This window comes from Pinus tabuliformis, chromosome 1_2 (genome assembly GCF_031772625.1).
Source record: "Pinus tabuliformis cultivar Carrire ecotype Pingquan chromosome 1_2, CPIR1, whole genome shotgun sequence".
Lineage (NCBI taxonomy): Eukaryota > Viridiplantae > Streptophyta > Pinopsida > Pinales > Pinaceae > Pinus > Pinus tabuliformis.
Window position 1 is genome coordinate 254,022,947 of NC_142298.1, and position 25,746 is coordinate 254,048,692.

General features: G+C 40.6%; 1 protein-coding gene across 1 annotated transcript in view; it reads left to right on the plus strand.

The window, feature by feature from the left end:
• The window catches only part of LOC149205329 (zinc finger CCCH domain protein), a 146,851-nt gene that overhangs the window by 72,717 nt on the left and 48,388 nt on the right, over nt 1-25,746 (plus strand). The gene's annotated exons all lie outside the window — the stretch shown is intronic.

The window sequence follows — 25,746 nt, forward strand, 5'->3', positions numbered from 1 at the left end:
CACTATCATGACCAACTACCACTAGGGTTAGTTCGCAATCCCTAGATTTTCGAGCAATCATCAAATTCCGATTTCAACAATCTCTTGACAATCTCGAATTATCATATACCAAAGATTTTACTTTGACTAAGTTTTAGTTCCAAAACCTTAGAATTCCATTATCACAATCTCAACAATCATTACACACATAGATTTGAGATTGTTACACACTAGACAATTTTAACTTCCCTAGGGTTTAGCCACAACACCCTAGATTTCCAAATATCATCATCCTAGAATTTCAAACAAGGACTTCCATTAAATCCTAAAACTCATGACCATCAATGACTAGGTCAACATACATATCTAGGAATTCATAAGCATATCATATGTCCAACAAAATTAATACATCTCACCTAGACCAAGCTAGGGTTTCAATCAAAAGAACATATGCCTAGATTTCATCATCATGCAAATACATTTCATATCATGTGTTAGTCAAACCCAACTTCACAACAATATTAAACAAGAGTTAGACACACAATCAATTGATTACACTAGGTTTTGATCAGACAAACAAACACATACCAAGTAAATCAATTCTAAGACAATGTAAGAGTCTTGCTCACACATTCCACCAAACCCTAATAATCTAGTGTTCCAATGTAGAACACAAATTCCACCAAACCCCAATGAGCTAGGGTTCCAATGTAGAACACACATCAAACCCTACATTACCAAAATTTCAAAGGTTCCGAGATTTCAAACCTTATTATTCAAATCCTAATAAGTTAGGGTTTCCCAATCACACCAAAATCCCAAACATGACTTCATCAATAAGACCTCAACTAGCATTTCACAATATCCCTAATCAGCGTAGGGTTTCAGACATTTACAACAACATACCCTTCGGTTAGGGTTTTCTAGAACTTTTCTAGGGGTGGGTAGATTTATCGAGAGATGAATCAAACACGAATCACTAGGATTCAATGCTGCTAGAGGTTAGTAATAGATCATCAAATGAATAATCCTTTCAATCAATGAATTCAAAGTATACCTTTGTTTCTTGACTAAACTTGTCTTGAGAGATCCTCCTTCTTGCAGAGTTTTTTCCTAATCAAGAGAACAGAGGGAGAAATGTGATTATGGAGTGTAAAACTTCCGGATAAACAGAAATATATATATAGAAATACTTTTATTAATAAATGAATTACAGATGATAAGATTACAATTGCGGGAGCCTGGCTTATATACCGCCAGGAACACCCTTTGGGGAAAGGGCATGATCTTATGATCGTGCCCTTTCATCTAATTTAACTAATATTTAATAATAACCTAATCTAACTAATTTTTACATAACATTGCCTTCCTCTCGAAAGAATGCTTTGTCCTCAAAGCATACGTAACGACGGATGTTGTTGACAAAATGCTTCATTCTCCCAAGAAGCTTCTTCTTCGGGCAAGTCCTTCCACTTGATCAGATATTCCTTGATAGTACGATATCGAAGCTTTCTTTCTCTAGTAGACAAAATACCTTCTGGTTCTAAAATGACTCTTCCTTCATCATCAAGGAATGGAAGTGTCGTTTGTGCTGTTTGATTGTTACCTAGTGCCCTTTTAAGGCAAGATACGTGGAAGACGTTGTGAACACGACTTGTCTCTGGAAGGCTTAAACCATACGCAACTTGGCTAATCTTTTTGTTAATCTGATAAGGTCCATAAAACTTTGGTGCCAATTTGTTTTTTCCCTTCTGTTTTAAGGATAATTGTTTGTATGGTTGGAGCCTAACAAATACCCATTCTCCAACTTCAAACTCTCTTTCGGTTCTGTTACGGTCTGCTTGTTGCTTCATACGATTCCTTGCATTATTCAGGTTTTCTTTTAATATTTGGACGATTTTTTGGGTTTCTTCTAGTTGATCTTTAACAGCAGGTAAATTTGTTTGGACAATAGCTAGATCTTTCCATTTCGGGGGTTCATACCCATATAGGGCTTGAAATGGCGTCATTTTCGCTGATGTATGATAGGTGGAGTTATACCACCATTCAGCCAGGTGTAACCATTGAGCCCATTTATTTTGTTTTTCTGTAGCATAGCAACGTAGGTAGGTCTCCAAACATTTATTGACAACTTCTGTTTGACCATCTGTTTGCGGGTGATAAGCGGAACTCATATTTAGGTAAGTTCCTATATGGTTGAACAATTCCTTCCAGAAATTACCTTTGAACTTGGCATCTCTATCACTTACAATGACTTTTGGAAAACCGTGTAACTTATATATATTTTTGCAAAATATTTCCGCAATTTCTTTTGCTGAGTATGACTTTTTTATTGCCATAAAGTGAGCATATTTGGTGAGTCTGTCGACTACTACGAAAATCTTGTCCTTGCCTTCAGATACTGGTAATCCTTCGATAAAGTCCATTGAGATTTCTTCCCACTTCTGATTTGGAATGTTTAAGGGGTGAAGTAATCCTGGTGTCGTAATATTTTCGCTTTTATTCCTTTGACATGTGTCACACTCTGCTACATACTTTTGAATATCACGATTCATTCCCTTCCAAAAGAAGGATTGACGTACATTGTAGTAAGTCTTAAAGAATCCTACATGACCAGCTGACGGTGAGTCATGTAATTCCTTGAGTATCTTAAACTTAAACTTGGAATTTGTGTTTAGATATATTCTTCCCTTATACCATAAGATATCATTCTTCCACTCAAATTTTGAGTTATTGGGAAGGTTATTGATTATTGCTGTTACTTCTGGATCTTTGGCATACTCACTTCGAATTTCGTTAAGCCACTCAGGAACAACAACCGACATTGCAAGTAGTGTTGGTTCTTCATCTTTCCTGGATAAGGCATCTGCTACTACATTGTCTTTACCTCTTTTATGTAATATTTCCAAGTCAAAAGCAGCAATTTTTTCAATCCATTTTTGTTGTTCTTCGGAAAGTGTTTTTTGTTGAAGGAGATGTTGGAGACTGTTATGGTCTGTTCGAATAGAAAACTTACTTCCCAAAAGATATTGCCTCCACTTAGCTAGTGCGTGCATGATAGCGAGCATTTCTTTGTTATATGTGGATTTGAGGCGTTCTCTTTTATTGAGCTTCCTACTTTCAAAAGCTATTGGATGTCCTTGTTGCATTAGTACTGCACCTATACCGAATCCAGAAGCATCACACTCAATGATAAATGGTTTAGAAAAATCTGGTGTTGCTAATACGGGAGCATTAGACATAATTTCTTTTAATTTTTCAAAACACCTTCCTGCTTCCTCATCCCATAGAAACGAATTCTTCTTTAAAAGATTTGTTAGAGGTGCAGTTATATGTGCATAGTTTTTAATAAACCTTCGGTAATATCCCGTCAAACCTAAGAACCCTCTTAGCTTGGATATATTAACAGGTTTGGTCCATTCTTTTATAGCTTGGATTTTGTTAGGGTCCACCTTTACACCTTCATGGGATATAATGTGTCCAAGGTATTCTACTTCTTCCTTTCCGAAGGTGCATTTGGATTTTTTTGCGTAAAATTGGTGTTCTTTAAGTAGTGTAAGAACTTTATCCAAATGTTGCAAGTGCTCCTTCCAGGTTTTACTGTAAATTAGAATATCGTCAAAGAATACTAATACAAACTTCCTGAGATGTGGGCGAAATAATTCATTCATAGTTGCTTGAAACGTTGCTGGTGCATTGGTTAATCCAAACGGCATTACTTTAAATTCATAATGACCTTCATGTGTTCGAAATGCGGTTTTTGGTATGTCTTCTAATCTTATTCTAATTTGATAGTAACCTGATCTTAGGTCCAATTTTGAGAAATACCTTGCGCCATGTAGCTCATCCAACATTTCGTCGATAAAGGGGATTGGAAACTTGTTTTTAATTGTTATTTTGTTTAATCCCCTATAGTCAATACATAGCCTGAATGACCCATCTTTCTTCCTTACCAACACCACTGGAGCAGCGTAAGGACTTTTACTTTTCGAGATGATTCCACACCTTAAGAGGTCTTGGATTAATCTCTCGATTTCTGTTTTTTGGTGATGTGGATATCGGTATGGCTTGATGTTAACCGGGTCTGATCCTGCCTTGACTTCTATTGTATGCTCAATTTCCCTATTAGGTGGCATCTTTAGAGGTAGATCTTGAAATACTTCTTCATGTTTCTTAATTAAATCTTGTATCTCTGGTGACTCTTCACTAGTCATATTTGCAGATAACACTTCTAACTGATGACATTGTACTACATAGGCAGGTGCTCCCTTTCGAATCATCTTCATCATCTGAGATGATGATACAATTTGATTTTCTGGTGCTTGGAACCCATGTAATTTGTACTTTTGACCTCCCCATTTGAATTTTATAAATTGTACTTGGTGGTTAGCGGCATAAGTACCTAAAGTTCGCAACCATTGGACACCTAAAACTACATCTACTCCTCCTAATGGTACTGTGAAAAATGAAGACTCTAAACTGAAGTCTTGAATTTGCAATTTAACCTTATGGCATTTCCCCACCTTTTCAATCCTCTTACCGTCCGCTACCATTACCTTCATGTTTGGTAAAGGGAATGAAAAAATATTGAGTCTCTTGGCCATGGTTGCATCCAAAAAATTGTGTGTGCTACCAGAGTCAATGAGAACCACCACGTTGTTCTTCTTTATGTGTCCTTTTAATTTTAGAGTCTGAGGTTGTGATATACCTGTCATAGCTGATAATGACACTTGCCCTGGTGAGAATTCTGGGGCATCTTCTGTTCCTTCAATATCAGACTCTTCACTGTTTGAATCATTGGTTGCTTCACAATTATATAGGTTCTTTGGTTCCTTTCCTTTAACACACCTATGTTTGGGATCCCACTTTTCACCACAGCGCTTGCATTTACCCTCCTTTATCCTTTGCGCTTCCAAATTAGATTTTTCATCTTCACGACGATGTGGTGGAACATATCTTGTATTTTTTGTGTTTGCATACTGAGGTGTTCTTCGTCTTGCTTATGTTTTTTCGGCTTTTGACCAAAATACTTGTTCGAATTTCTTTTCGGCTGTTTTTGCTTTTCGTCTTGCTACTTCTATTGATGAAATGTCATGCATCTCAAGTTCTACTTGTAAATGGGTTTTAAGTCCCGAGATGTATGACTGAATTAAACGAGATTCCGATAACCCAGGCACTCGAGTTACTAAGGTCTCCCATTCTTGAGTGTATTCATCCACACTTCCTTTTTGTCGTAATTTGATGAGTTTTGAAAAGAACTCTTCTTCCTTTACACCTTGGAATCTTTTGAAAAATGCATCTTTAAATCTCCTCCAGCTAATGACGTGTGTTGTCTTTTTCCACCACATATACCAGTTATATGCTTCTCCCTCCATTTTCATGGATGCGTGTCTGAGCTTTTCGTCATCGTCAATGATGTCATATATCTCAAAGTATTCTTCTGCTTTATTTATCCATGCGACATTGTTTTTTTCGTTCCCATCGAATTTAGGCATCTCAACCTTTATCCTCTTCTGGTATGTGGCTAATGGTTGAGCAAAAAGAGGGTGTTGATTAGTAAGGGTATCCCAAAGTTGCTTGTTTGTAAAGGCAGTGTTACTTGCTTCTTGGTGGTGTGTCGCTGATTTTTTTGGGGATTCAACTTTGTTATGAGAGTCTGTGGACTTAGTTGAATCTGAGGAGATGTGTTCTTGATCCTCTTCACCTTCTTTTAATAGCTCTTCGGGTGTACAATTCGACTTTTTACACAGACTTTTCAGCGTTGTTAAGACTTCTCTGAAGTTTACTCCTGTTTGGACATGTTGACTTTCCATTTTTATCTCTATTCGATTTGTCGTATCTTCAAGATTTTTGATTTTGTCCGCTTGCTCCCCTAGCTTGCTCTCGACTTCATTTAATCTTTTACTGACCTCGTCGTGGTTGTTATTTATCTTTTGCTCTGCATCCAACAACCTTTTTTGAAAATCCGCCATTGTCATTGTCGACATTGAGCGTGTATTTATTTGCCAGCTAAAATATTTTTTCCTCCCTTTTTTTTTTTTTAGCTAAAATAAATTATATATATAACTTTTAATTAATTAAAATAGATTTAATTAATTAACTAACTTATATATATAACTTTTAATTAATTAAAATAAATTTAATTAATTAAATTAATTTATATATATATATATATATATAATTTTTAATTAATTAAAATTTTTAAATTTAATTAATTAAATTATATGTATTATATATAATATAATTATATATATATGTTAGTTATATATATATCATATGTCACGTTATATATATATTATATATAATATATCGCACGTTACATATATATGAGTTATATATATTATATATAAGGTTTATATGTCACGTTATATATATATATATATATATTTTTTTTTTATAACATAAACGTCTGGACAGTCACGTCTTTTCGTTCACTGTTCTGAAAAACACGTTATAATTACTTTATACGTATATCATAAACCTCTGGACAGTCAACAGCAAGTGGACGGATTGCATATGCGGCCGACAGTGGACGGTAGAACGGAACCCTCGACTGTTTTTAAAAAAAATAACGCAGTTCCTACCACGTAGATTTTTGACGGAACCCTTGACTGTTTAAGTAGTAAGCCAGATGTTCAACGTAGTTTAGGTTTCAATGTCGTTCAGGTGTTACGCAGTTTTCCACGGATGGCTACAGGTCAACGGTGGTGTGAACAGGTGACAATGCGTGGACACTCGTGCGGAACAAGTGAGCGGGAGAACCGTTAGCTGTGCTATAGTGAGCCCAGGAGCGACTCGCTCTGATACCAGATGGAGTGTAAAACTTTCGGATAAACAGAAATATATATATATAGAAATACTTTTATTAATAAATGAATTACAGATGATAAGATTACAATTGCGGGAGCCTGGCTTATATACCGCCAGGAACACCCTTTGGGGAAAGGGCATGATCTTATGATCGTGCCCTTTCATCTAATTTAACTAATATTTAATAATAACCTAATCTAACTAATTTTTACATAACAGATTAGTATTTAATATAATCAAAACTAAATGAGTACATGATCCCAAAAATGAAAAGACATGAGATACTTATCTTTGAGAGTTGTTGGGAGCTCCCGCCAAAGCTTGAGGGAAACCTACAAACTTAAAGCAATACAAAAATGTCTTTTCCAAAGATATGTTAAGAACATATAAATTCTAAAACATATGAAACAAGTTATGTAAAGCAAATGACTTAATAGTGTAAGTTCCAAATGTCGGATTCTTCAGGCTTGACTTTCTTTGAGTATCCTCCTTAAGCAAAGTTGGCTTGATCTCTTTCTCTCTTCTTATTCCTCGGATTCTCGGGGCAGTCACTCTTGTAGTGACCTTTCTTATGACATTGATAGCACTCTATCTGAGACATGTCAACTTTCTTCCTTTGTCCCTTTGATCTCTTTTCTTTATGATGAGCAACATAAGCATTTGACACTTCTTCTGGATTGGCAACCATTGAGATCCTTAATTCTTCTTTACTACCTACGGTTGTAATATTCCTAATTAGCCATGGCTAATTAGAATATTCAATTTTGCTCAATTTTGCCTTCTATAGCTATTTATAAATAAAAAGGTGAGGATAGGGGAACATACTCACTTCATGAATAAAGACACTCCCTAGTAGCACAACGTTGTAACTTAAAAGGTGAGCTAAGGGGGGCCAAAGAACCACGTAGAGGAGGGGCCAACAAAGACACTTGGAGTGACTGCGCAGATGGTGAGAAACACATGGCAAGAGGAAAGCTACGTTGGAGGAGGTGAGCCTTGGGATTGAGAGAGGCCAATGCTATAAAGGAGAGAGGAGCCTCTTCATTTTGGCATTCGATTATGTGCATTTGAGCTAGTCACTTCGACTCAGAGCACGTTGGCTGTTTAGCTAGTCTGCAACACTGTTTAGTTCATTGAGTGTCTCCATTCGGAGATCTCACCCTTAGCGCCGAGGGACTTCGAGTGCTTGCTCGGGCAAGGTATTTCCATCAGTATTTTTGTAGTAGTTTCATCAACATTTTGGCAGGAGGATTGAGCATCTTGGATGACTGCACAGTCTTGAGAGGGATGATGCAGTTCTTTCTGGCAGGAGTTCCGGATTGAGGTTTTGCAGGGGGATTTGTGCTGGGAGGTTGAGCAGGGGGTCGACCCTTGTATATTGGAGGATTTTGGTTGAGTTTCACGCAGAGTTGTGGTGGGTTCATTTCAGCAGCAGCGCAGAGCCTTGAGGGATTGCGTGGGTCCTTAAGGGGGCGATTTTCGAGGGTCGGCTATTTCAGAAAAGCTTTCTGGGTTTTCTGAGTAGAATTGGATTCTAGAGTTTCAGCATTTTCTGAGGAGGGGAACAACCCCAAATCCTCATTTGATTTCTAGCAGCAGTAGCAGCACGGTAGTTCTCCAGCAGCGTGGACGCAGTTCAGAGAGAGGCCATTCCTTTGCTATTCTAAGTGTATTTCTTCACTTGCCTTGTGCAAGTCGAGGTGCCATCTTTCTGATCACCTCCTGTACTCATTCTATTATTCAGTGTAATAAAATGGCTTAGCATTTCTCTCTGCATTTCTTGAGTATCTGCTTATGGTTATATTGTTATATGTTGCACCATTGTTATTTTTATCTCTTCTAGCTTCCTGACTATTATACCACTTGTGTGTTTTCTCCTATACTCCTAGACAAAGTCTGGAAAGGGCCAGGTAGCCTCCAGATCTCGTCCTCTTTTTAGAGGCGACATATCTGGTAAATGCGCTCCTAGTCCATCTGTGGTTGGAGTTTGCTTGTGTTTGAGGAATATTCCTGATAAGTGATATTACAGTGGTATCAGAGCATAGATTTGGCTCAGCCTGTGGAGCTAGCAATCTATGACACCGGGGGAAAAGCCCTATATCTGTTACAGAGGTAGGAGATACAGAGACACTGGGCGTAGGTTGGAGAACACCTACGGAGAGGGAGACTGTGTTCCAGTGGTGGACATAGAACAAGAGGAGCCTGTGGTGGATGCAGAACAGAATGAGCCTGTGGTGGACGTAGAGCAGGAGGATCTGATGGCAGATGATGACGGGAAGAGATTTGCGGAGATGCTCCTCAAATCAGTACAGGATCTGTCGAGGCAGATTGAGGTGACGGGACAAAGATTCATGGCAGTAGAGGCTAGACAGTGTGAGAGCCCACGGGTTTTCCAGGTTGGTGAGGGATCGGGTGCATCCCACCATTTGCTAGAGCAGCGTGATACTACTTAGTAGGTGGCCTCACATGCCCCTACACACTCTACCATGCCCACTTTCTTAGGAGCAGACACGGGGGCCGGAGCCCAGCAGGAGGCAGAGCCCGGTCACATGGGCGATTATTTTGTAGAATACCAGGCCTGTGGGTAGGAGTTCAGGGAGGCTCTCTCATTCAGAGACTTTGTTCAGCTCTAGCGGGATAGTATACCCCGCGACCATCACAGAGGGTATTGACATTATCATGATGGTGACACCCACCGTGCAGCTAGTAGATTCCACTTGCCTACGTTTGATGGTTCATCAAATAGTTCGGCAAAGTCTTGGCTGGAGAAGCTAAACATTTACTTCCAGCTTAACCAGATGTCGGAGACAGAGGCCATCAAGGTGGCGACATTACATTTGGATGGTGAGGCCCAGGATTGGTGGTTCCATGGGATGGTTACACTCGGACATTCCACAGTGACGACATATGCCGAGTTCACCAGGAGATTGATGGAGAGGTTTGACAGGAGGGATTCAGAACAACACTTTGTGGAGCTGACGAGGCTCAAGCAGACTGGGAGCCCAGAGACCTACATTTCAGATTTCTTGAGGGTTTCAGTGATGGTGCCAGATCTATCCACTACACGGAGGATCTACATGTATGTTGAGGTGTTAGAAGAGCCACTTCGGGGTCTAGTCAGATCTGCTAGACCAACCACCCTTCAGGATGCTATTAGCAGGACCTGTGACTTACAGGATGTCTTACCCAGGGCCCGGACACCTTACCCCCAGCGACAGGCTTTTCAGCCTAAGGGGAAGGATGTGAGGATTCTGCTTCCGAAGGGGAATCCAAGACGAGTACAGCTTGATGATGATGCCAGGAGGGAGTTGAAGAAGAAGCGGTTATGCTTCACCTGTTAGGAGCCGTGGGCACCGGGACATAGATGTGCTGCTGGCAAAGCACATTTTATTGAGGTCTTCTTCGAGAGCAGCGGGCAAGAGGATGAGGAGTATGATGTGGAGGCAGGAGGTAGTCATGCTGCGTAGGATCGTTTGCCACCTCCACCACCACCACCAACAGCGGGTGGTGCAGCTTTTGCACCTACCGGAGGGGCCCTTGCAGCATTGCAAGGAGTTCCCAAGTATTTGACACTGCGCGTACGGGGGACAGTACGTGGCTAGCGGGTATCAGTTTTGGTTGACATTGGGGCAACCCACAACTTCATCGATGCATAGATGGTTGAGCGGAGAGGTATACAGATAGAGAGCTTCGATGGATTTTCAGTTTTGGTCCCAGGAGATTAGACCATGGTGTGTGCTCGTTATGTTCCAGAGTTATCAATGACGATGGGCACCTACACACTGACTGACCACTTCTTCGTGGTTAATATTTTGGACACCAACATAGTACTGGGTGTTCAGTGGCCCATCACTCTAGGGAAGGTCACTACAGATTGGAAGGCCCTAGAGATGGAGTGGGATGATGAGAAGACAGGGAGGCATGAGAAGATACAGGGACATCACACATACCCGCCTTAGACTGTTTCAGCTCATCGGATGGAGGCAGTCTTCCAGAAGGGAGACATAGAGTGGGCAGTGGAACTGCGTGCATCGGAGGCAGGGACTACAGGGCAGATAGTGCACTTAGAGATACAACCCATCCTTGACCGGTATGCCATTGTATTTGCGGAGATTCCACCAGGATACCCACCGGACTGGGGGTTTGAGCACACCATTGAGCTTGAGCAAGGCATACGGGCAGTGATTACTGCCCCTTGTAGGCATCCCAAGGCCTATCTGGATGAGATTGAGCGGGCCATTCAAGAGTTGCTGGCTCTTGGGCACATTCGGCCGAGCACGAGTCCTTTTGCTTCTTCCGTGTTGTTGGTGAAGAAGAAGGACGACACATTGAGGATGTGCATTGACTACAGGGCCTTGAACAAGAAGACCCTGAAGAACAGGTACCCCATACCCAGGATCGATGAGTTGATGGATGAGTTGAGAGGAGCTCGGTTCTTCTCAAAGATTGTTTTGAGATTTGGGTACCATCAGATTCGCGTGAGGGAACAAGACATTCCCAAGACCGCCTTCAGATGTCACTATGGGCACTTTGAGTTTTTGGTGATGCCCTTCGGGCTAACCATCGCCCCAGCTACATTCCAGTTTTGCATGAATCACATCTTCCGCAGTCGCTTGACGAAGTTTGTGTTGGTATTGTTTGATGATATCCTCATTTACAGCAGGACTTGGGAGGAGCATCTCCAGCACGTTGAGACAGTATTACGCATCTTGGAGGAGCAGTAGTTCTATGCCAAGCTCTCCAAATGTGAGTTCGGGTTGACGAAAATGTTATATTTGCGACACATCATAGGAGTAGACGGAGTGAGGGTCCACGAGGAGAAGATCAGGGGCATCAGAGATTGGCCGGAGCCAAGAAACGTGACAGAACTTCGAGGATTCATTGGCATTTGTACTTACTACCGGAAGTTCGTCAATGGGTTCTCACAGCTTGTTGCACCCCTGACAGATTTGACGAGGAAAGGGGCATTCAGTTCGTCGGATACAGCGCAGCGAGCCTTCGACAGGCTCAAGGAGGTTATGAGCAGCTGCCCAGTGCTTGTGCTGCCAGATTTTACGCAGCCATTTGTTTTGGAGTGTGATGAGTCGGGAGAGGGAATCGGCGCAGTGTTGATGCAGGGAGGTCACCCTATAGCCTTTGAGAGTCAGAAGCTCCTTCTGCACGAGAGGTTGTATTCTATATACGATAAGGAGAGGTTGGCCATCATGCATGCATTGCATAATTGCAGGAAGCGCCCCCCCGGTTCCAAGGCCCGAAGCGCGTCCCGTGCGGATGTGTCCAGGAAGGGTCCCCGGAAGTGCGCTTTTAAAATTCGGAAGCGCGCTTCCGCCTATTTTGGACGCTTCCGGACGCTTCCACCTGTTTTGGACGATTCCTGGACGCTTCCCCTTGTTTTGGATGCTTCCGCCTATTTGGGATGTTTGTTTTGAGTATAAATGCAAAAAATTATATATATATATATATATATATATATATATATATATATATATATATATATATATATATATATAGCAGACGCTTCGCTTCCTAGATTTTTGGAAAATGACGCTTCCGCGTCCCCGCTTCCAAAAAACGTCCTCGCTTCGTCCCCGATTCATGCAACATTGATGAGTTGGCTAAGTACCAGCAGTATTTGGTGGGTAACAAGCTGAGGGTGAAGACTGACCACAACAGCCTTAAGTTCTTTTTGGAGCAGAAGAAACTACAGGAGAGGCAGCAAAAGTGGATCAGCAAGATCCAAGCATATGACTTTGACATTGAGTATGTCAAGGGTAAGAACAACGTGGTAGCAGATGCCCTTTCATGTAGGCCAGCTACGTTGTCTCTTATGAGCTTGGACGCAGACTGGAGGGCTCGACTCTTAGTAGAGTACTCCAAGGATAGATTTGCATGTGAGGTTCTGGATGGGCAGGTGGTGGATGACAGGTACAGGGTGGTCGATGAGATCATCTACTACAGGGACCAGATCTTCTTGACTGAGGGGTCTCAACTCAAGAAGAAGATACTTCAGGTGTCACATGATTCACCATTGGCAGGTCATCAGGGGTTTACCAAAACCTACAGGGCCATTAGAGAGAGGTTCTCATGGAAGGGCCTCAAGGAGGACGTACTCCAGCATGTCTGGGAGTGCGATGTTTGCCAGAGGAACAAGGGGGAGATGAACCATCCAGCAGGACTATTTTAGCCTCTTCCCATTCCGGAGGGGAAATGGGAGTGTATTATGATGGACTTCATCACAGGGTTGCCCATGGTACAGGGCAAGGATTCCATCTTTGTCGTCGTTGATTGGCTGACAAAGTACTCACACTTTTTCACCATATCCGCACACTACACAGCAGCACAAGTGGCCGAGCTGTTCTTCAGAGAGATTTTCAGGTTACATGGTCTTCCCAAGACCATCACCAGTGACAGGGACAACCGTTTCATGGGCGGATTTTGGCAGGAGCTTTTCCGGTTGGTGGGGACGGAGTTGACACCTAGTACCAGTTATCACCCACAGACGGACGGGCAGACAGAGATAGTTAACAAGTGGCTGGAGGGCTACTTGCGTAACTATGTCAGTGGTCAGCAGCGAGCATGGTGCATCTGGGGGAGTACTGCTACAACACCACTCATCACATGTCCATCGGTATGTCACCATTTTATGCTTTATATGGGTATCATCCTTTATCTTTTGCTGACGTGATGTTTGGTGCTAGCAAGGCTTCGAGAGCCAAGATTTGGATCCAAGAGAGTCAGGATATTCTCCGAGCTCTCATGGATAATATGGCTACAGTGTAGAACCAGCAGAAGCTGTATGCTGACAGGGGTCGGGTGGAGAGACAGTTTGAGGTGGGGGACCTGGTCTACCTATGATTACAGCGATATTGACAGTGGTCACTGAAGCAAAAGGGGGCTGAGAAGCTCAAGCCCCGCTTTAATGGGCCATACAGGGTGATATATAGGATTGGACAGGGTGCATATGAGTTGGAGCTGCCCCAAGGCAGCAAGATTCATAACATTTTTCATGTATCATGCCTGAAGAAGGCATTGGGACAACATGTGATAGTGACAGATGAGCTACCACCCACGGATGATGAGGGGCATTTGGTGTTGCAGCCAGAGGCTATTATTGATACCAGGGAGAGGCGACTGCGGAACAAGACAGTCCGGGAATTCTTGGTGAGGTGGAAGAATTTACCGGATGAGGATGCCACTTGGGAGAGTGAGAAGATCTTGCAGCGTCCATCACTTCAGTTGCTTGAGGACAAGCAACATTTTGCCGAGGGAGATTAATATTCCTAATTAGCCATGGCTAATTGGAATATTCGATTTTGCTTAATTTTGCCTTCTATAGCTATTTATAAATAAAAAGGTGAGGAGAGGGGAACATACTCACTTCATGAATAAAGACACTCCCTAGTAGCACAACGTTGTAACTTAAAAGGTGAGCCAAGGGGGGCCAAAGAACCACGTAGAGGAGGGGCCCACGTAGACACTTGGAGTGACTGCGTAGATGGTGAGAAACACGTGGCAAGAGGAAAGCTACGTTGGAGGAGGTGAGCCTTGGGATTGAGAGAGGCCAATGCTATAAAGGAGAGAGGAGCCTCCTCATTTTGGCGTTTGATTATGTGCATTTGAGCTAGTCACTTCGACTCAGAGCACGCTCGCTGTTTAGCTAGTGCCTGCTCGGGCAAGGTATTTCCATTAGTATTTTTGCAGTAGTTTCATCAACATTTTGGCAGGAGGATTGAGCATCTTGGATGACTGCGCAGTCTTGAGAGGGATGATGCAGTTCTTTCTGGCAGGAGTTCCAGATTGAGGTTTTGCAGGGGGATTTGTGCTGGGAGGTTGAGCAAGGGATCAACCCTTGTATATTGGAGGATTTTGGTTGAGTTTCAGGCAGAGTTGTGGTGGGTTCATTTCAGCAGTAGTGCAGAGCCTTGAGGGACTGCGTGGGTCCTTAAGGGGGTGATTTTCGGGGGTTGGCCATTTCAGAAAAGCTTTCTGGGTTTTTTTTGGGTTTTCTGGGTAGAATCCAATTCTAGAGTTTCAACATTTTCTGAGGAGGGGAACAACCCCAAATCCTCATTTGATTTCTAGCAGCAACAGCAGCACAACAGTTCTCCAATAGCTTGGACGTAGTTCAGAGAGAGGCCATTCCTTTGCTATTGTGAGTGTATTTCTTCACTTGCCTTGTGCAAGTCGAGGTGCCACCTTTCTGATCACCTCTTGTACTCATTCTATTATTCAGTATAATAAAATGGCTTAGCATTTCTCTGCATTTCTTGAGTATCTGCTTACGGTTATATTGTTATATGTTGCACCATTGTTATTTTTATCTCTTTGAGCTTCCCGGCTACTATACCACTTGTGTGTTTTATCCTATACCCTTAGAAAGAGTCTGGAAAGGGCCAAGTAGCTTCCAGATCTCGTCCTCTTTTTAGAGGCGACATATCTGGTAACTGCCCTCCCAGTCCATCTCTGGTTGGAGGTTGCTTGTGTTTGAGGAATATTGCTGATAAGGGATATTACAGCGGTCCATAATTCTTCAACGGTGGGAGCTACCTTCCAATTGTTGAGACCTGAAGCAAAAGCACTCCAAGATGGTGGCAATCCTAATATAGCAGTGGTCACCAATTCTTCGTTTGGAATAATCTCATCGATGGCTGAAAGATCATCTCTGAGTCTAGCAATCTTTACAAAGAAGGTTGCAACAATATCTTCTTTAGTCATCTTTGTATTCCTCGGCTTATTCTTTAAACTCTCTACTTGACCAATGTTCTTAATGGTGAATAGTTTCGATAAGGCTTCATACATCTCCTGAGCATGATCGATGTTATCTATGAAAGGGACAAGATGGTCTTTTATCCCTTCTACCATCAAAGTCATAGCCACCAATTCTAGATCCTTGGATTTCATTTTGTCGGCATCACTGGCTTCTTTGGTAGGCTTCTTTACATTTCCTTCAACCAGATCTAATACCTTGTTCTTCTCGAGGATTAGGTGAATCCTCTTCTTCTAGGATTTGAAGTTATCCTTCAAGCTTGTTCTCACCCTTGATAGAGTTAGACATCTTCCTTGAATATGATAGATTCCTTCCCTGAGATAGTGCCTTTGAATGGATCTGCCTTTTTCTTCTTTTTTCACCAAAGCTCTGATACCATGTTGGAAAATCTTTATTTCATCAAGCAATTATACCAAGCAGTAGTACATAAAACAATGGACACAAGATGTAGGCACATGACAGGGAAAAACCCCCTTCGAGGGGAAAACCCAGTCAAAGTAATTCTTTCTTTCAATAGTATTCTTTGAGACTCTTCACCCTATACCTTGACCAAACTTTCCCTCCACACCAAGCCAGCCTCTAGAAGGTTGATCTCTTTCCAGCAACTTCGACTATGCAGCAACTTGCGGAAGCTCACGACTTTCGACAGCAGTCCAACTTGGGAGACTTCGTTCTCCCAATCCAGAGCACGAAACAGAGAGAGACGACCACCAAAATTTCGATTTTCCTTGACTCCTTAGACTCCCCCAAACTCACATCTTTCCAGTAGTAGACTTTCCTAGCCTCTTACTTTGCACATTTGCACGGCAAACAAATTTTCACACTTTTGCCCAAAAGAGAGAGAACCACAAATGAATTTGTGCTTCTTGTAGGGTAGAATGGGTCCTTGGGTCAACTGGATCTTCTCTTACGCCAACATGGTGTGGAGGTTACATAATTCATATTTGACTCAATACTTAACCGATTTACATGATTCAAAAGCCCAAGAAGGGTCTCTTCAAATGTACAATAATTCTATAGACCCAAAATAAATTCTAGAAGTCCTCAATGGGGACTTTGACCTAAAACATGGTGACCCAAGCATGAAACCCATGCTTTAATAAGTCATAATAATAATAATAATAATAATAAATATTTTCTTTATTCTTTTGACAAGTACATTACATAATGATTCAAGTACATTATTGAAGACCAAACATAGTTACTTTTTCCAACACTTCCAAGTACCAAGTTATCCCTCTAAGAAACTATTTCAATTAGGTCAAATATTAACCAAATCCACATGGGTCACTTCTTCTGCAATCAACTCCCAACTTCAGCTTCGGCCCCTACCATCAAAGCTACAAATTTTACCTGCAATCTTCGGCCATGTAATAGGTGCAAAACCCTAATTTCTGACACATGTAAACCCTTCAAGAATTCCTTGTTTTGAGCAAGTCAATGTCTCCAAAGTCAATTAGATCAAATCAGAGTATTCGGCCCTCCTGCAACTTAGATCTGCGATTCAACCTCTTGCAATTTGGATCAGCAATCATTGGCCTCCAAGAAGTTGTAGAAACCCTTATCTTCGCACATGTGAGAGAATAAAGCCCAAAGATATACTTTTTTGACTACTCCTTGCTTCCTTGATCTTCGCTCTAGCTTCTTCCTTATTCCTTGCCTCAGATCGAACTAATTTCTTGAGATGATCGAATTGGTGCCAAATGAGGTCGAAGTTGCTTGTATTTATAGCCTTTCCATGAGGTCGAATAACCTCTTCTAGGCCAACTTGTCATTGGTAGGGCTGACTTGTGCTTGAAGGCTCAAAGGACTTTCTAGACTCGTAATTAATATCTTTTACATGTTACAACTTGCCCAATAGGGTCTTATACAATTGACAAGGACTCTCTTGACTCAAGAACAAAATTCTTTTGACATGAAAAACCCTAGATGCATGAAGAACATGCTTGACCTAAATGACAATCAAAATGGAGCATGAAACCCATGCTTAAAATAATAATTTTCTTTCTTCTTTTTTTTGTAACATAAGATATACATAATGACTTGAGTACATTGACAATTATGAAGACTGAAACTAATTACATTTTCCAACACTCCCTCTTAACTAGGGAGGTATTCATAATTGTACACCTAGTACAAGGATATTCTCAAACTAAAAAGTTCTCATAAGAAGAGTTAGATTGGTAAGCCATCTTTAAGCATCAACATCATGATCGACATTGTCGACATACTAAGGCCTTAACTTGACAAGCCCTTTCTTATACAAGAGCATAATGCTGGGAGGCTTTACGTGAGATACCACACTACCTCTATAAGGTACATACCCATTTCGGATGTTCACAAGGTATGTCCTTTTAGGACTATTCTTATCTTGGATTCCCAATCCTCAAAGAATATCGGTCCTCTTCGACCACTCTTGTCTTGGATACCTGTCCAATCCTCAAAGAGTGTTGGTCCACTTCCTATCTTGGATTTTCTATCCTCAAGGAAATAACAGATGCTTATCCAATCCTCCATCCACCATTCTCTCTCCATGGCCTTCACTTAGACGTACGATTGTTAGTCCTAGCCTAGTGCATGACACATGAAGAAGATAATACAAATGTGATGTTTATCATCACTCCCTCTCAACCAGAGAGGAGATCCCTATTCCCACTTGAAAAAAAATAGAGGATATCTTTTTTCACTTCCTTTCAATTGACAAGTCATAACCACAAGCTATCTAGCTTGTATCCATAAGTGTATCAACTACCAATTCTTCATGGAGATAACTACATGGCTATTTCTTTCCTTTGTATATCATCATATTGAGCTTTCTTTCATCCTAGATGTTGTAGAGCCATCTTCTCCCTTAATCTTGTGATAGGATTCAGACCATCAATCTTGCACATCACTTTCCTCTAGTCATCATCAATGAAGACATTAGATAGAGCCTTATCAAACTCAAGCTAATCATAGCTCCATCTGAAAGTGATTTTCATGAACATGAACATCAGGTTATCTTCTTATATTGCTACCTTTCAATTCCAAGATGATGATATAAGCATCTTGACTACATTACCAAAACCATTAACTCAATTCGCATGTTCTTTGAATCGAGTTCAATACTAACAGTTGAACTTTCCTCAACTGTCATTATGCATTTCTGCAACATCTTTCCAGGTAGCAAAACATATGTCAACCAGATAACCAATATCAAAATATTAATATTAGACAAAGCTTATCACAATGGCCCTTTCATCAAAATATTTGCTTACTTGAATCCTTTGAGATTTCACATGATCCATCTCCATATTGTACAAGATTCTTTCTCCATTCATTCATTTTAATCATGGTGCCCATGGATTGAACTTGATTACCAAACTACAATATCATCCTTAGAGTTGTCATTGTTAACTCCCTTTACTTCTTTTGGAGACCATACTTGATGTTGATAAATATGCTATGCAATATTGTGTGAGAGTCTTGATCTCTAACCATTTCAAAGCATGTCAAATTTCTTCTTTGAATCATCATGCCAACCATATGGAAGACTTACCAAGCACATTTTTATAACCAACTCTTTTTGCAAGATTCTTGTAGATACAAACATTTCCCTGGAGAAGAGTTACTTGGAATATGCATATCTTTGCTTCCATACACAACAATCTAGCCATCTTTTCTTGAAGGAGCTTGCTTCTTATACCTGTTAAAGGTAGGTTCCTTTTCCCAGGAGTAGAAAGATTTTCATTATGCCCTTCACACTGTAATTTGACGATCTACATTCCTTCATCCTTCAAAAGTATTGTTTCCATACTAGATGGAATATATACTAGACACGTCGTAATTCTCTTTCCAAGAACCTTCCAAAGTGATGGTTCTTATAGGATCTTGATGATCCCTCTTTGCAAAATGACTACCTTACACATGATATTAGAAAAATTCTTGGATGAATAATATGCAATATGATTCCAATATTCTCATTCTTTTTAAACTAGATGATCTTTCCCAAAGCAATTAATCAAGTAGATTCTAATTTCTCTACTATCATATGCTTCTATCTATGATGCCATGCTTTTAAAAAAATCAAGACTTCTTCTAGAGAATGCAACAATGCATGCTACTCTACTTTCTACTTAATAAAAGAAAGACAAATTTCATAAAGAACCTGATGTAGATGGAGCTTCCTTCAATAGTAAAGATCCTTGGGATCTTCTCCTTTCGACTTCTTCTCAGGTTCTCCCTTTTCTTCAACTATATGGGCTTCACTTCTTTCCTTTCTTTTGTTATCTTTCTTGTTTGGACAATCCCTCTTAAAGTTTCCATACTCATTGCATCCAAAGCATTGAATCTTGGACATATCTGTCTTTCTCTTGGACTTTCCAAACTTCCCTTTCTTCATCTTCTTGGACCTTGCAATAAAGGCTTGAGACTTTTCATTTGATTCTGTGTCATATTTTGCCTTGATCTTGGATTCTTCCATGATACATTGAGTCCATAACTCATCAAAAGGTGTAGTATCCTTCTTGGAGTAGATACTAGTTGCAAAACTGCTCCAATAAGGTGGCAAAGCATTTAATTTTAGAGTTGGAAACAATTTCCCCAAGCCCTTGCAATTGATCTCTTATTTGTGAGATCTTCATAAGATAAGTGGCCATGTCTTCATCCTTTGACTTCCTTGTTCTATATAGTTGATTCCTCAAGGAAATTTTTTGACTTTACCAACTTATCATACATAACCTTGAATGTCTTCAAATCAACAACAAAGGGAACAAGATGATCTTTTATCTATGTTGCACAAAACTTCTAGGAAGTTGGCGTTTCGGGCCGTACTCGTACCCTATGAGAGTTAATATAGACTTGGTTTTCCTTATAAATTGTCATCTATGGGTCTTATACCCTTTTTTCTTGCAAGATAATGTGTTATAGACTTGGTTTTCCTTCTAAATTGTCATCTATGGGTCATATACCCTTTTTTCTTGCAAGATAATGTGTTATTCACTTATTTGTAATTCTCTCTCTCTCTCTCTCTCTATATATATATATATATATGATGTTTCGACTGGCGTTTCTATTTTGCGGAGGTGACGTTTCTAAATGTGCTTGTTTAGGAAACTCCAAAACGTTTCAGTGCTTCATGCAACTTAGTCTTTTATGGATTCAACAATGATTCTTTGTGCCCTTATTTCTCCCTTCTTGTATTTTACTAACTTTTGAGTCTTCTATTTGTTTGGTACAACTACTTTATCAAGGACATATTCCATGACTTCATTTTTAGTGAATGCCAAGTCAATCTCTTCTTCCATGCAAGGAAGTTTGTTGACCCAACGAGCTTGTTGCTTTCCTTGCAAAAAGTAGCCAATATAATACTTGTAAACCAAGAGTCCTTGTTGATGATGTTGCCAACTATCTTGATGTTTTCAAAATATTCAAAGAGACTCAAAGATGCCCTAGAATAATGACTTATAAGATCCCTTCAATAATGTCTTTGAACAACTTCAAAGAGTGGATGATGATCCCTAGATTCTTTGATGTTTCCCTCTTCTTCAAGATGATGCACTAGAGAATCTTCAACAAAAGCTTATCCTTCTTTCCTTCAATGAGAGCTTGAACCTTCTTGAGATGATGAGGTCTTTGATGTAGTAACCTTCTTTCTAGGTCTTCTTCTTCCTCCTTTGTGTCCTTTTACAAATGATTTCCCTTGACAAGCAAAGCCTTCAGGATGATCTTCTAGTTGCCTTCTTTTGTTCACCTTTGCTTTGATACCATGTTGGAGAATGCGGTAGGGTAGCTATTAATTCAAATTCTCCTTAACCTTAATAATTGCTTGTGAACTTTAGTTATCTTCTTGTGTTTCTTTATTAGATATTTTCATCAAACAATTATCAAGAGCAAAAACAATAAAGACAATGGACACAAGATATAGGCTCCAAGCCAGGGAAAAACCCCTCCAAGGGGAAAACCTAAAAAATTTCTTCTCTTCTTATAGAATCTGCTTCAAATGAGAAAACCAAGACCCAAAACCTTAGACCAAGTCCTCTTCCAAGTACCAAGCCAGTGCTTCGAGAAACTCTTCCAATTAGGTTAAAGATTAACCAAATCCACAAGGGTCACTTCTTCAACAACAAACTCCTAGCTTCAACTTCGCCCCCTAGCTTCGAACTTGCAACTTCGGCCTGCAATCTTTGACCTGCAATATTTGACCCTCTAGTAGCTGCAAAACCCTAATTTTTGGCATGTGTCAACCCTTAAAAAATTCTTCTTTTGAGCAAGTCAATGTCCCCAAAGTCAATTAGATCAAAGCAGAGTATTCAGCCCTCTTGCAACTTGGATTTGCAATTCGGCCTCCTGCAATTTGGACTTGCAATCCTAGGCCTCCCAGAAGCTTTAGAAACCCTAACCTTCACACATGTGAGAGAATAAGGCCCAAAGATAGACTTTCTCGACTCCTTGTTTCCTTGATCTTCGCTCTAGATTCTTACTTGTTCCTTGCCTCAGATCAAACTTCTTTCTTGAGATGATTGAATTGATGCCAAATGAGGTCGAAGCTGCTTGTATTTATAGCCTTTCCATGAGGTCGAATAGCCTCTTCTAGGCTGACTTGTCATTGGCAGGGCCGACTTGTGCTTGGAGGCTCAAAGGACTTTCTAGACTCATAATTAATATCTTTTACATGTTACAACTTGCCCAATAGGGTTGTATACAATTGACAAGGACTCTCTTGACTCGAGAAAAATATTCTTTTGACATGACAAACGCTAAATGCGTGCAGAACATGCTTGACCTAGATGACCGTCAAAATGGAGCATGAAACCCATGCTTAAAATAATATTTTTCTTTCTTCTTTTTCTTGTAACGTAAGATATGCATAATGACTTGAGTACATTAACCATTGTGAAGACAGAAACTAGTTACATTTTCCAACAAAGATCACTTAGATTTGGTTGGGTTTTGGTTAGATATAGGGGTCGTTGGTGCTGATTTTAAAGGCTTCTTTCACATTGATCATTCAATAATTACACCAGACATGAACCATATACAGTAGGATCATAAAGAAGCAGCCACACAGAAATGCAAGAAATTTACCCTAGGAAAACTCTCATGGGGAAAAACCCAGCAACCCTTTCACTAGAGAATTCTTCAATTCAACAGACAAATCTAAGTCAACAACTAGGTCAAACTTGATCTAAGGTCCATCCTTCTAGTCAAGTCAATCAGGCCCATGAAGACATGCTCTGTTCTTGCCTCTTTACTGCCTCAGAAGTCAGCCTTTTTTTCTGCCTCAGAGTAGGTCCTTCGCTGATCTCAGAAGAATCCTTTCCTGCTTCAGAACTTTGTATACATGCCTCAGAATGCCCATGAACATGTCATATCAGCAATGCCACAGAGATCTCATATTGTTAAAATTGGCAACTAGGGCCAAACTCCATGTGGGTCATCTTATTAATGGCAGCTGATATTTTTCTTAGATCCCTCTCATCGAGAGGTGTAGGATTGATCTAAAGAACAATTGATTCCAATAAGTATTCATAGAGTTATGAATTTATTTGTGTTATAAGACAATTTGTCAAGGTCGGCCAACAACCAAATAAACCCCACTTGTGCTCAACGTTTTAGTATAAAAAGGGGTGGCTTGCAAGTCATTTGCACACACTCTTCTTGTGATCTCTTCCTCTCCACTTGTCTTTGGGTTTTGGTGGGAGGAGAGATCCTAAGAGTATATGTTGGCCGAAGTCTTATGATGCCCTAGCCGCAGTAAGGAGGATGCCCTAGCAGCAGTCTGACCACAGTCAAAGGAGGAACATCTAGATGCAGTCAAAAGGAATATGCCATGCCCTAATTCGCATTCTGAGAGAGACCTTAATGCTGTCATGGAGGAGAGAAGAAGTCTAAATGCTGACCTAAAGGGAGATGCCCTAACTGCTGTTCTATACGAGATCAAGGCACAGTCAAAAGAGAAGGCTCTACGCAGTCAAGGAGGGAGCTCTATCTGCAGTTAAGGGTGGCCCTAATTCACTGTTAAAGAGGCCCTTATACGCTGTCCTAAGGTGCCCTAATCCGCAGTCTGTTGAGCCCTTATTCACAGCTAAACAGTGATCCTATTCCGCAGCAACTGGGCCCTAATACGCAGCTAAGAGGAGGTTCTATACACAGCTAATATAGGCCCTAAATGAAGGCCCTAATCCGCAGTTAGGAAAGGTCCTAATACGCTGTCCAAGAGATACTTATATGCAGTCCAGAAGGAGCCTTAATATGCTGTTAATGAAGGCCCTAATACGCTGCCTGAAGCAACCCTTATCCACAGTCCTAAGGGAGCATTCATCCACTGTCAATGAAGCAACAAAGGTAGCCCTATAACGCAGCAAGGAAATGTCTTATCACAACATTAAGATGCATGTTTGCTGTAGGTGACTGTGTGATAAAGGAAGCTGATATAGACATGCCTTAAGGACTGTTTGATAAGCCATAGTTATACAGTAAAGGAAAGCATTGAAGTCTGCTCCTTAGTGTTGCTGCGTTAATGATATTTATGTAACTGTTTTGAGGACATTTACTTCAGAGTTGCTATGTGCTAGGCCATAGGCCATAGCATTATGGCCTAGCACATAGCAAGGGTTTCTTAGTGACTGCGTGGAGCATTGTTAAATGCTACAGCTAGGCCGAGTTTGAAGAAAGGAGGACGCAGGTCTGTGTGAGCAGTTTTAAGGTAAGGGAAAAAGCTGTTTTGGTTGGCTGTAGGTGACAGTTAGTGCAGCAGCATGATGACAGTATGTACAACAGCATGTATAGGTACAACTGTAATGATTGCAGCATAGTGGAGGCAGTATGTACAGCAACATTTATGGGTATAACTGTGAGTGGTGCAGCATAGTGCACCATGATGGGTACAACCATGACTGGTTGCATCTCAGTGACAAGAGCAGCTCAGTGAATGGGTGCAGCACAGTGACGGGTGCAGCATGATGATGAGTTGCAGCACAGTGAGGTGCAGTATGGTGATGGAGTTACCTTAGAGGATCTGTTGAAGCAGTTTGCCTTCACCCAAGTTCAGATCAGCTACCTCATGTGACATCTTCTTAGAAAATATCTCTGTTCTTATTTTGAAAAGTCAAAATGTTGACTTCTGATGTATATGTACTATCTCTCTCTGCTGAACTATTGAAGATCATATAAGAAGAATTGACAAAGGGTTTCCCCACATTGGGGTTTGTCCCCGGCTAGCGCCACATCTTGTGTCCTCTTGTCTTGGCTTGTCTTGTGCGATTTATATTTATGTTCTATCTGTAGTTTACTTTAATGCTGATGTGATTGCTAATCTGGAAAAGATATTAAGCTAACTGTGAAAATTGAAATAAATTGCTCTAGCATAGAACATACCTAAATTTAACACATATTCACTGCCTCAGAGAGCTGATCTTTACTTCCTTAGAGATGCGAGTTGCCACCGGCAAAACTTCACTGGATTAGATGTTTTTGGTGTTACTCAGCCTTTCATTGTTGACCTCAGATTAGGTCCTTTCTGCCACAGATAGATGTGAACTCTTCTTGGCTTCAAGGAGGAGCGAAGTTGTGCCTTTATATAGTTTTCCCTTGGCCGAATGGGTGTGTCTATACATGGAGCCAACTTGAAGTCTTTGATGAGCCGACTTTACATTTTGGAGCCAAAACTTTAATTTCAGTTATTTCAAATTTCTTTCTTTTGAAAGTCCAAATGGGACTTAATACAAATATAATTTTCTTTTGACTCTTAGCATTTAAGAATATGCTTTACAAATTCATAATGACCAAGTATGCATTATGAATACCGACCATAGTTATCAACAGTTGTTTGCAGGAGTAGAGAATTAAGGAGAGATTTATTGATTGAACAAAGTTGCAGGGAAAAGGGTGTGGAGGTCTGTGGTGAGCGTAAAGGAGAATTTAGGTGCATGGAGAAGGATGTAGATTGTAGAAATACATTGCGACAAGAGTTGCAAAATGTAAATGTAGGGTCTTAGTTGAAAGGGGCATCATGAAGTTGTGGAAATAAATATGTAGGTTGTGTGCATAGTGACAAATAAATGTGAAAAAAGGAAACCAAATACATGTGTGGTTGTGCTATATGTTGAAGGAAATATATAGATATGAAGTGCAAACATGTTTATGTCAGAGGAATTAGGGATGAACTTTGCACATAGAACTTGCACAAAATTACATAGGTTGAGGTGCAA